Source organism: Lontra canadensis, unplaced genomic scaffold, assembly GCF_010015895.1.
Source record: "Lontra canadensis isolate GAN:19392208 unplaced genomic scaffold, GSC_riverotter_1.0 scaffold59, whole genome shotgun sequence".
NCBI lineage: Eukaryota > Metazoa > Chordata > Mammalia > Carnivora > Mustelidae > Lontra > Lontra canadensis.
In genome coordinates this window covers 12773393-12785851 of record NW_022631053.1, presented here as the reverse complement: position 1 = coordinate 12785851, position 12459 = coordinate 12773393, and the positions used below count along the sequence as shown (strand labels likewise).

Here is a 12459-nt window from a genome sequence, read left to right as displayed (position 1 = left end):
TCTGGTTATGCCCGGCCCTTCCCTCCCTCATGGGGGTCTCAGATGACAAGTCATCAAACCGGTTTCCCTCCTCTTAGGGGTCCCTGATCCAGTGGCAGCAGGGTTTGGTGCCAGGAACTGCAGAGACCCTTTGCGGTTAGGTTTAGCAGCAAACCTCAGTCCGCAGCGAGCCCTGGTCTGGGGTGAGAGTGGCATTCCTCCTATCCAATGAGAGACGCGGGTTTCCCTCCGGTGCCCGCCCCCTTTCCCCGCGGCCCCAATGACCGCTCTAAAAGGCCCGGCTTCTGCTGTCAAGTAGCAAGGCAGGGCTCCGCCGAGGCTAGGAGGGGCACCGGGTGTGGAGATGCGCTCCCAGGTGTTTGCAGCGGAAGTGGGAAACCTGTAGGTTATGGTCCAGCTGTGCCGCGCCGAGGGGAGCAGGAGCAGAGAGCAGGTAGGGGGCAGGACTTTTTCTTCTTTGCAGATAGAAAAAAAGCATGCGTATTTTCATGCTACTGTTGCCTCCCTTCCCCTTCCCCCAGCCCCGCCCCGCCCTCGTCACCCCCAAATCTGATGTGGTCGCCGCAGCTCTCGTCGCGAAGTGCGGCTGGAAGGGCTGGGATAGAGGTCGTCTGGGTGCTGGGAAGGAGGGGTGCGGGAGCCCTGGTGACGGGCGGGGCAGGTCGGCAGTGCCCTACGAGAGGGGACCGAGCCTCCATCCATGTCTCGTCAACTTTCCTCTCGGAGGCTTAGGAGGCCGCCGCGGCCGGTGAGGCGCCCAAGGAATGCCATGTCCACCCGCAGGGGAGGGTATGGGGGAGCAGACATGTCAGCAGCCGGGAACCTGCAGGTCTTCTTAAACCGAGAGGAGCTTCTGCTCCTCCCCACGCCTGTCCGCACCTACTCCTTTACCCTCGTACCTTGCGTCTAGACCAGCAAGCTCATCCCTGCAAAAACTGGGAATGACGGGGACCGGGCCGAGGCGGGGGGGGGGGGGGGGGGGGGGGGGGGGAGGAAGGCACTTGTTTGTTCCCTGGCTCTTCTGTTAAGAACTGGCTCCCTTAAGGAGTGGGGGGTGGGGAAGAAATCCCGCAACTCTAAGGGCATTTACAGATTAATGATGTCTCCATTGAGAAGACCTGGGCCCTTCTGCCCTATCTGCTGCAGACGGAGGAGGGGAGAGGCAGGGAAGGTTTCGCGTCTGCTCTCCTAGCCTGGTGTTGTCTAATGGGAACCACCTTTTCGCCTAGTTTCTAAAAAAACGGGTTTATCCATGGGGATTCCCAGAGAGTCAAGTAATTGTGCCCGGATGGGCTCCCCGCGGCTGGCTGCAAGGCAGCCTCCCTGGGTGACCGCATCTGGGTAGTAGGTGTTGGCCCAATGCCGCTTCCTGCCGGAGTCACATTGCTGGAAGCAGTAGGCAGAAGAATTGCAGAGAAATTAGAGACTGCATCACTCTAGGGAACCGAAGACACCCTGCTTTGGAAATTATTGAAAAATTGGGGTGATGAGGAAAAAGGAAAGGGGGAGGCTGAAACCTTTTCTTATTTGTTCATGCCAAATCCAGCATGGGCATTTGTATGTGTGCTTGTGTGTGCACATCTCCAAGGTGGAGCTATATATAGCTCCTGCACACCCAGCCCTGTTTGCCTGCTGCTGAGCAGGCTGCAAGGGCCTTCTGAAGCAATCTGGAAGCTCTGAGTGGGAGGGGCAAGAGGGAATCGAAATCTCCATTGGGGGAAAAGCCAGAGAAGATGTGTTCAGATTGAGGGAACCCTGTATGGAATAATGTCTCTGTAACGCACATGAATATCGGTATTTCTGGATATTGTTTTGAGTACATTCTTAGAGTGCTATTTGATCTTCATCCATTTCCCCGAATTTTTCAGCCTTGCAATATATGTATGTACCTTCCCAGCCTGAGATGTAAAGCACATAGCAAATAAATGCATGTCATATTGGGGATATTTTATCAAAGTCATCAGAGCGTAATGGTTTGTGTATGCCCTACCTTCGTTGGTGGGTTGTAAATTTATTTGGGTGGTAACTTAAAGCTAGTAGCATTTGGAGATTTGCCGGGGGCCGGGGGGGAGATGGGGGGAGCAGGGAGATCCACCCACCTTGCAAGATGTAAAACTAAGAGACTTTTAGAACCTTTGAAGGTAGTTTTAATCTATTTCTTTGTACAAATTTTACTTGTGGACCCAATATTTAAATATGTGCTGCTTTTTCATATCATATCTATTTGCATTACATGGACTTTCTTTTATAGATGTATGTGCGTTTATTTTTCCCATTGCCTGAAGTTATTTAAATCCAGATGGTACCTTTTTCATTTTCTTAGATGAAAAAACTAAGATTTAGAGGGTACAAGAAATTTGCTTAAAGCCTTCTATAATTCCACTATTTCAACCCTAATATTTCAACAAGCTACTATGAATTATATTATGTAGCAGTTTCTCCTCAAATAGAATCCTTCAGCTTTCTGGTGATTTTTGATATTGATAACAAAATTTGGTCAATGTTACACCAGTAACAATACCAGTTATTCAGATGCTCAGTCTTATTTCTTTATTTGATATATATATAGCAAATATATATAAAATATATTATATATATATTTTATATATATATTCTGATTTGTCTTCTAAATTAGGCAAAAAAGCACTTTGCAGAAAAAAACCATGACCTATATTTTTGTATAATCCACCACACTGAACACAGTTCCAATAGGCTTTAAGATTCTGTTATCCTCTCCAAGATAACTTCTACAAGAGGAGTAATAAAAGACATGAGGTGTTTCTGTTTCCTTCCAAAGAATGATTCAATTTTTCCAGTAGGGGTTATGGCTATGTACATGTTATTCTGTATGTCTCTTATATCTGTGCCCCTTGAGACCAACTAGAGACCAAGTTGAAGGATAGACCATTTATACTTTTCTATATAAAACATGCCATGTATATCTTTATTTAAAAAGAAAACAACATCTATTTCCCATCACCATCTATTTCTATATATAAATTGGCCATGGTTTACATCACAACAAAGAACCCATTCTAAGTCATCAGTAAGTTCTTCTTTAAGTTCAATGATTGTTTTTTTTTTTTAATTGATGTATTATTCGTTTTTCTTTCCCTTTGAACTACCATTTTCCATATTCTCCATCTCCTCCTTGGGATTTTACTTTTTGATACTGCAATGATCTGATGTTATAATTTTTCTCTTAACTTCTTCTAAACTTCTCTTCTTTGCCTCCCTCTTCCCTCCTCTTCCTGCTTCAGGTTTTCAAGTGAATTCCTCCAATTGATGCAATTTATTCTATTGGAAACAAAATTCTCCTTCTTCATGTCTTTCCTAATCTTTCCTCTATTAGCCATTCCAAATTACTAACCTGCTGGCTAAGAGCACAGGCTTTGGAAGGAAGCCTCTGTGTGTTAATATCTATATATCATTATGCATGTAAGCAAATGTCAGTAAGTCAGCTGGGGGTTATAATAGCACTTACCTCAGAGCTTTTTGTGTTTTTTTCTTTTTCTTTTTTTTTTTTTAGTATTAAATAAAATAATCCACATAACATATTTAAATAGGGCTTAGTTGTATTCCTTACTTATAAGTAATAGCTAGAAATAGTAGATAGTAAAAACTCCCCTCCGCCCCAATACTGGCTTTTAGCAAAGGATACAACAGTTTACCAGGCTTCTGGCTTGTGATTTTTTTTTTTTTCCAGACTTCTATCTCCGAGTGCCCACCATCTATTCAGTAATTAAATTTTCCATTTTTATTCTGATCTCTAATTTTCATCATATGTTTTCCCCAATACAAGTGTATATGTCATTGCATGTCTTGGATTAGTACAGTAGACAGTTTTTCAAATCTCCCAATGTATGTCTTTCTGCTTTAATCTAACATGCCACATACTACTGATATAATACATTTTTAATTTTATTTATTTATTTAAAACATTTACTGTGATTTACTTCATATTTTCATACCCACAGTGCTAACTTTGGAGCAAGAACACTTGGGTTAAAATCCTGAGAATAGAATTTACTAGTTAGATAACCGGAAATGAAGCAGGAGGAAGATAGGTCATTATTTCATGATGGTTGTATGAATTACCTATTGTATAAAATGGCATTCAGAGGTATATACATTTAATATTATATTTAAATAACATTTTTATAATTATAAGGAAATATGGGATCTTTCAAGAAAAGGTGAAAGTGAAAGAAAATTCCACCACGCAGAGCGATCCACTCCAACCTTCTAATTTTATTTCTATGAATATACATAGGTATTTTAAACATGCAAATTTGAAACTAGAGTGAATATTCATCTTTATATTTAACTTTCCCCCACTTTGATTTGATAATTTTTACCATGCCATAAACATTAGTTTATTATTGTATTTAATATTATTACTAACCATGTATTTTTTTTTTACCGCTGCCACCTATTCTCTCATATAGATAGAGTCCTTAGATTGTTTCCTGTTTTTTCACATTTATGGAAATGAACATGATTATACATTAGTCTTTGCATTTCTGACCATTTCCTTATAATAGCTTCATAGATATTACTGGGTCATACCTTTAAGTATTTTCAGACTCCTAATGCTTATTTCCAAATTGCTCTAGCAAAAAGTTTAGGCACAAATTAATACTCAGTATAAACCACTTGGGCAATAGTCTCAATATTTGATATTGTGGTTTAAAAATTGACTATTTTGATAATAGAAATTGTGTATCTGATTATTCTTTTGAATTGTGTTTCTGTGAGTTTTTGATGATATTGAAAAATGTTTTCATATTTACTGGCTCTTTGTATTTCTTAATTTGTGGATTTCACTTGAATCTTTATTGAGTTATGGTTTCTTAACTTACTTAATAGAAAAATGCATTGTATACTGTGAAAATTTTCTTCACTTTTTTTGTCTTTTATCTTTTTTTTTTTTTTTGGACATACAGAAATTCGTAAACTTGCTGTAGTTTAACCTATTAAGTCTATTTGTAGTAGCATTTTTCATTGCTTTAATGCTCAGAAAACTTTCTTCACCTGACAAAGAATTGAATATAAAAAACACATATTTGAGGGTGCAATTGCTGAACTTCTTTTATTCTTTGAAGTGGTATTTGGCTTATGTATATCGTGTATATATCACTGTGAAATGGCTCCTGGGGACATATAAAATACCCTCTCAGTCTATTAGGATCCCATTATTATTTATGTGGCTTTCCCATGAAGTGAATAGTATCTTAATTCTTTCTGAGCTACTGTTGTCCATTTCAAAAGTGCCACAGGGCAAAACGTACTATGGAAGATATTAATGACCAGGTTACTCAGCCAGAGCAACGCACATTGTTTGCACAATTATCTGAATGACTCCGGCACTAAATCTGCTTTGGATGGGATTATCCAGATGGCCCTTAATTCACTGGGTAATTGTTCACCCCTGTACTTGATTTTGATGATGTGGACCTGACTGTTGTTGCTTTTCCTACACAGTTTTATTTGTTACTAGTCTCTAATACTGAGGGTTAGCCACATTCATTTCTTTTATCGGAAGCAATTTCCTTGGTCCTTAAAGAACACACGTGTTAAGAGTTATGCAGAGCTTTTCAGGAAACCCAGCTCACCAGTTACAAACCCTGATATTTGACAAGTTACCTAATCTCTTTAAGTCTTTGTTTCTCATGTCGGAAATGAGGATATTCAGAGTTAAGAGTCCTTACATCAGTCGCCCTCTCTTACAGTCTTCTTCTCAAGCACATTCTCCACACTGTAATCAAAGTTCTCTCTCTAAAACCAATGTCATCTAGTGTCTCCTCTACTAAAAATAAGATGCCTGGAGTCCTTTGCATTTCACCTAAAGTTCTGTATTAAATGGTCCATGATTAATTCTCTGACTCCATTTTTTATTGCTGTAGTCTCTTATATTTCCAGTCTCTCATAATGCCAATCACACAGAATTGTTTGCAGTTCTCCTAATATATCACGTTTTCTCTCCTTTTTCCCTGAACCTCACTTCCCCTCCATATTCTCTTCTCTGCCATAAATGACCTTTCTCCTTTCTGCAATATAACTGAGTTTGCCTAATGTCTTCATGGCTCAGGTGAACTGCCACATTCTCTAGGAGGACTTCCCTAAACTTGAAGGCTGAGTTTGGAGTCCTTATTTAGTGCTTCCATAACAATACATAGGTATCCCATCCATAACACTTACTATACTAAATTGTAACTAATTGTATACTTGTCTGTTATGCCCACTGTAAACCCATCAGGATGGAGAGACCTTTTTCCTCTTATGTCCAGTGAAGGCTCTGACATAGAGCTGATAATTAATAAATATTTCTGGAAGAAATGAATAAAGAAAGGTTAAAATTAAACTTTTTTTCAAATTTCAAGGAAAAAAGGATTTATATCTCTACCTTGGAAACAAGCAAATAAAAACTAGAAGCCATGTCAATTTTCACGTTATTTTTTAAGAATTAACTTCCTGATTCTATTGGTTTATATGAGATTCATAGAAGAGAGTCCATTAATAAACAATTTTTTAAGGAAAATTTATGGCTAAGACATTGAATAATTCCCAATGCTAGACCATTAGGCAACTCCCTTTTAAATATTTCTACATTTCAGAAAGAGTAAGAAGTGTATAGTTTCAGGATAATGTACACATATACATTTAGCTATGTTGGAATTAATATTGACAAAATTCATCTCTCTTTTCTGGTGTGATCTCCAGAAGTTTACAAAAGTTTACAAAACATGGTTACATGCATAACTATGTTTGATTCTTTGCAACAATCATAAAAGTTAGATAGAAAGCATGATTATCCACACCTACAGATAAGGAAACAAGCTCAGAGAAATAAGTAGTTTGCCTGAAATCATGTTAGTGGCAAATCTGGATAAGAAGTAAGGTAATCTTACTTATAGTTGCATGTTTGGTGTGTTAGGCCTAGGCAAAACATCTCAGTGAGGCATGCCAGCCACCATTCTGTCCAGGTCAAGGACATTGGTCTTGATAATCTACTGAGACTCCTGAACAATTCAGTAAAAATTCACTGCACTAATACCTACATGTAATTTTTACTTTGTTTTTTTAATTATCTAAGATGAAACCCAGTGATAGCAATATTGTGTTAAACATATTTTAAAATCTTGCGTTTCATTATTTACACTATATATGTGTGTATGTGTGTATGAGTACATGTTATAACCTTTTTTACTTCAGAGTGTATTTTTTTAAATTTCTGGCATTAAGTACAATACTCTTTCACTCATGTTTTTACTAGAATTATTAAAGTACCTTCCAATATTGTCTTAATTAAGTAGACAATATTTACCTTTCCAGTTTGGTTTAGTATATTGTCTGTACAGTCTTAAGGGTTTCTGAGGAGTCAAATATTTTTTCAAAAATAATGTTTAAGAAGACAGTTATGAAAAATAGATGGATACTTACCTACAGCACTGATCTGGCCTAGTTTGAATATTAAAAATACTGAAAACAATATGTTAACTATAATTTCTCCTCTGTATTATATCTATATTCTCAATTATTGACAACAACCATTTATTGAGCATTCACTGTGATTGGGCATTGTTTTAAATGTGTTTGATGTGATATCTCATAATTTAACCAAATCCAGCAAGTGATTTTATTTATTATTTTTTACTATTTTACAGGTGAGAAAAAGTAGAGCTGTTAAAAAGCTAATGATTACAGAAGCTAGAATTTATCTGCAGGTTATCTAACTCGTGAACCTAAGTTATTAGGCTTAATGCCTTTCCATGACATCCAGTTTTAGTTTTCTGTGAGTCACATTTTAAATTTTCTTCTTATTGGTGACTGGTATCTATCCCAAATAATATTAGTATCCACACAAGAGATCAAAACATTTTTAAATTTATACATGTTTTATTTATGGATAGCTTATAAACGAAGTGGTCTTCTACTACAGTGATTTACATGGGGCAGTTTCCCAAACATGAATTAAACAATTGCAATGTACTATTTAAAAATTCATTATTTTACCTTGGAATGAGCATCAGAAATTTTTATGCCTTTCTGCCCTAATTTTGCTTCCTGACACCACAAACCATAAATGGTAATTCTATCTTAAGACATCAAATCTTATAGTATTTAATTGTCATGGTTACTGAAAGTACAGATGTGCTGTTAACAGACAAGATTGCCAGCTAAAATATTATAAATAACATTTATCATATTCCAGTTTGGGATTCAACTTATTTAATATAACAGAAGTTTATATCAGATAAAAATTCCCATTGTATAATATTTTTATACATTAAATATAATATTGTATTTTAATTGAAAAAATTTTGAAGATTTTATTTATTTATTTGAGAGATAAATCAAGAGACAGAGCATGAACAGAGGGGGAGGGGCACAGGAAGAGGGAGAAGCAGACCCACTGCTGAGCAGGGAGCCTGATGTGGGACTGGGTCCCAGGGCTCTGGGGTCATGGCCTGAGCTGAAGGCAGACACTTAACTGGCTAAGTTACCTAGGAGCCCCTTAATTAAAAATCTATAAAAATACCTACTCTCTGATTGACTGTATTTTTCTTCTTGTCTGCATATATTTAGAGATCATAACAACTCTTTTGGTACTAGAACATTACTGAGTTTTTCCAAAGAAAGTAATTTTTGAATTTTGATTTATGCACAAATTGAATGGGGATGAAAGTAAGGCCTCTGCTTTCAGTAAAACATTGTACTACCTTTATTTTTTCTCTTTTTAATTAAAAAGTAACAGAAATCCAGAAAAGTGCTTAGAAAAGTGTCAGTTCATTGAACTTTAACAAAGTAATTATACCCACGGAATCAACACTCAGTTCAGGAGAAAGAACTTGTCTGTACCCAAGAATTCCTCTTCCGGCCCCTCCCAATCACTACTACCTTGCTCTTTCCCAAAGGTAGCCACTATTCTGACTTTAAGACCATTGAATAGTTTTGCCTGTTTTTGAAATTAATATAAATGGAATCATATATTATGCACTTTTTTGCATGCAATTTATTTTGCTCAGCCTTTTGGATAGAAATATCTATGTTCTTGCGTATAGTAGTTCATTTTTATTCCTCTATAGAATTTTGTATGAATATTCCAAAATATATATATATCTGTTCCACTTGTTGGACATCTAGGTAGTTTCCAGTTTTGTTATTACCAATAGTTCTCCTATGAACATTTGTCATTGTCTGTGTCTTTTGTAGTACATGTATGTGTATCCATTTTTGCTAAGATTGAGGTAAGATTAAAATTGCTGAGTCGTAAGTCATAAGCCAATACTTAGTAGGTATTGTTTGCTTTTCCCAAGTGGTTGAGCCAATTTCCAGTCCAGCCCATAGCGTATGAGATTTCATGTTGCTGCTTAGCTTGCCAACTCTTGGTATTAATAGTGTTTTTAACTTAAAACTATCTAGTGGAGATGGATATCTAAGTGTGGTTTTAATGTGCACTTTTTTTATTAATTAGAGGTTGAACACCTTTATATGTTTTGGCCATTTGAATATGCTGTTTTGAAGTGTTATTCAGAAGCTTAGTCCATTTTGCTATTGAATTATCTGTCTTTTCCTTCTTGAGTCAGAGGAAGTTCCTTATATATTCTGAATTTGAGCCCTTAGAAAATATTTGCCAGTATCTTCTCCCACTCTATGATTTGCTTTGCCATTCTTTTCATGTTATGTTTTATCAACGGATGTTCTCAGCTTTGACGTAGTCTAGAGTTAGTATTTTTTTTTTGTCTTGTTTAATAAATCTTTCCTTACTACAAGTTATGGAGATTTTTTTTGTATTGTGTTCAAGACACTATACTGTTTTACATTTCATCTGGATTTGATTTTTGTGTGTGGCTTGAGTTTTGCTTTCTTACTTTTATGGATAAAAAATTCGTCCAGAGACATTTATTGAAAAAGCTCTCCTTTCCCCACTGTTTGGCAGTGCTACCTCTGTCATAAATCAAGTGTTCCATGTATGGGCAGATTTGTTCTTGGACTTTGTATTCTATTCCACTGGGTTATTTGTCTATTATTATGCCCACAGACACAGTCTTAATTACTGTGGATTTAAAATACGTTTTAATATTTGCTAGAGTAGGTCTTCCAGCTTGGTTATTCTTTGAGTAAGTTTGTCTTGACTGCTAATGACTCTTTGCCTTGCTAGATACATCTGCAATCTGCTTGTTATTACTATAAAATCCTTGTTGGAATTTGATTAGAATGACATTTAATCTAGAAGTCAATTTGAGTGTAATTAATACATTAAAAAAATTGAGTCTTTTCATTTATGATCATGGCCTAAATATGTATCACTTTTTCTAGATCTTTTAAAATTTCTTTAAATGATGCTTAAAGTTTTCAGTGTGAAAATCTTGCACATCTTTTGCTATATTTATTCCAAGTATTTGATTTTTTATGCCATCATAAGCACTCTAATTTCTAAATTTCATTTTCTAACGCTTTGTTAATAATAAAAAGTGTATAGTCCATTTTATGTTGACCTTTTATAGACTTACAAGCTCACCTACCAGTATTAATTTTTCTGTTGATTCCTTTTAATTTTCTAGACACTCCGTTGTATCTAGAGAATAACGAGCTTCTTTCTTCTTATCCATACTTTATAATTTATTAAAATTTTACCTTTTTGTGTTGGCTAGGATCTCTTGTGCAATGTTGAGTAAAAGTGGTGATAACTCACATTTTTTTTTCTCATTCTTTGATCTCATAAGAAAATTTCTCCATACTTCACCATTTCATAGATAACTTTTATCAGGTTAAGGAAATGCCCTCCTATTTCTGTTTGTTTCATAAATTAATAATTTTAAACTTATTTAGATGACCATATTATTTTTCTCTTATGCTAGATTAATGCAATGGATAACATTGATTGATTCTCAGATGTTAAACCTGGAATAAATTTCTGGAATAAATTTAACTTGCTCATGATCTGCCTATGACTCATTGTGTATAATACTGGGTTGGGGTTGATAATGTTTTATTTAGGATTTTTTTTAAACGATTTTTTTCAACTTTTATAATTTTATTTGGTCACATTTTGTTGTTAGGTTTATGTTGGTTAAACTCCTGAAATGATTTGGAATAGATTGACTCTTTTTATTTTGGTAAGAGTCTGGATGGTTATGTTAATTTCATTCTTTTTAAAATTTATTTTATTTTATTTTTTAAATTCATTTATTTGTCAGAGAGAGAGCATAAGCAGGCAGTGTGGCAGGCAGAGGCAGAGGGAGAAGCAGGCTCCCTGCTGAGCCAGGAGCCCGATGTGGGACTTGATCCCAGGACCCTGTGATTATGACCAGAGTGGAAGGAAGCTGCTTAACCAACTGAGCCACCCAAGCATCCCTGTGTTAATTTCTTTCTTAAATATTTTATAGAATCCACCAGTAAAGCCATTTGGTCCTTTTTTTTTTTTTTTTGTGGCACAATTTTAAATGAAATAATCATCTTATGAATTATGCATTTATTTTTCTTAATTATTACTTAATCTTTTTTGGTGTGTTCTTTTTTCTAGGACTTATTCATCTAAATTTTCAAATATATTCAATAGTATTTTTCAAAATAATCTCATACTATTTTTAATAGCTATAAAAATTCTAATAACTTTTCATTCATTTAAATTCAACAACAGCTATTACTGACATTTTATATATGTTTTTAAAATATTTTTATGCATAGACTATGGTTTTATTGATTTTGTTTTATTTTATTTATTTTTAAAGATTTCATTTATTTGACAGAGAGAGAGATCACAAGTAGGCAGAGAGACAGGCAGAGAGAGAGGGGGAAGCAGGTTCCATGTTGAGCAGAGAGCCTGATGTGGGACTCGATCCCCAGACCCTAAGATCATGACTTGAGCCCAAGGCAAAGGCTTAATCCACAGAGCCTCCCAGGCTCCCCAATTTATTTATTTTAAAGATTATTAGTTTACTTGAGAGAGAGAGTGAGTGAGTGAGAGGGAACATGAGGTAGGGGGAAGAGCAGAGAGGAAGAAGCAGACTCCCTGCTGAGTAAGGACCCTGATGTGGGACTTGATCCTGGGATTCCAGGATCATGACCTGAGCCAAAGGCAGGCACTTAACCAACTGAGCCACCCAGGTGCCCAAAGGCTATAGTTTTTTGTTTTTTAAACACAGATTTTTAAAAAACATTTATTTATTTATTTATTTGAGAGTGAAAGAGAGAGAGCATGAGAGGGGAGAAGGTCAGAGGGAGAAGTAGACTCCCCATGGAGCTGGGAGCCCCACGCAGGACTGAATCCCAGGACTCCAGAATCATGACCTGAGCTGAAGGCAGTTGCTTAACAACTGAGCCACCCATGTGCTCCCAAAGGCTATAGTTTTAAATTTATTATTACTACTATCAAAATATCGTATGATGTATACTATATGTAATGTTCTGTCACTTTTTTTCAATCTTGGCCAGCTTTTATTTCCACACATT

General features: G+C 36.3%; 1 protein-coding gene across 3 annotated transcripts in view; it reads left to right on the top strand.

Moving 5' to 3' along the window:
- Positions 1-269: 269 nt before the first annotated feature.
- The window catches only part of CNTN1 (contactin 1), a 346709-nt gene continuing 334519 nt past the window's right edge, over positions 270-12459 (top strand). For 2 of the 3 annotated variants that reach the window (XM_032877020.1, XM_032877021.1), the window contains exon 1: positions 271-433. The gene's annotated coding sequence lies outside the window, so the exon portion shown is untranslated. Of the gene's footprint in view, positions 434-12459 lie in introns of all 3 variants that reach the window. The other variant, XM_032877022.1, reaches the window with a different exon arrangement.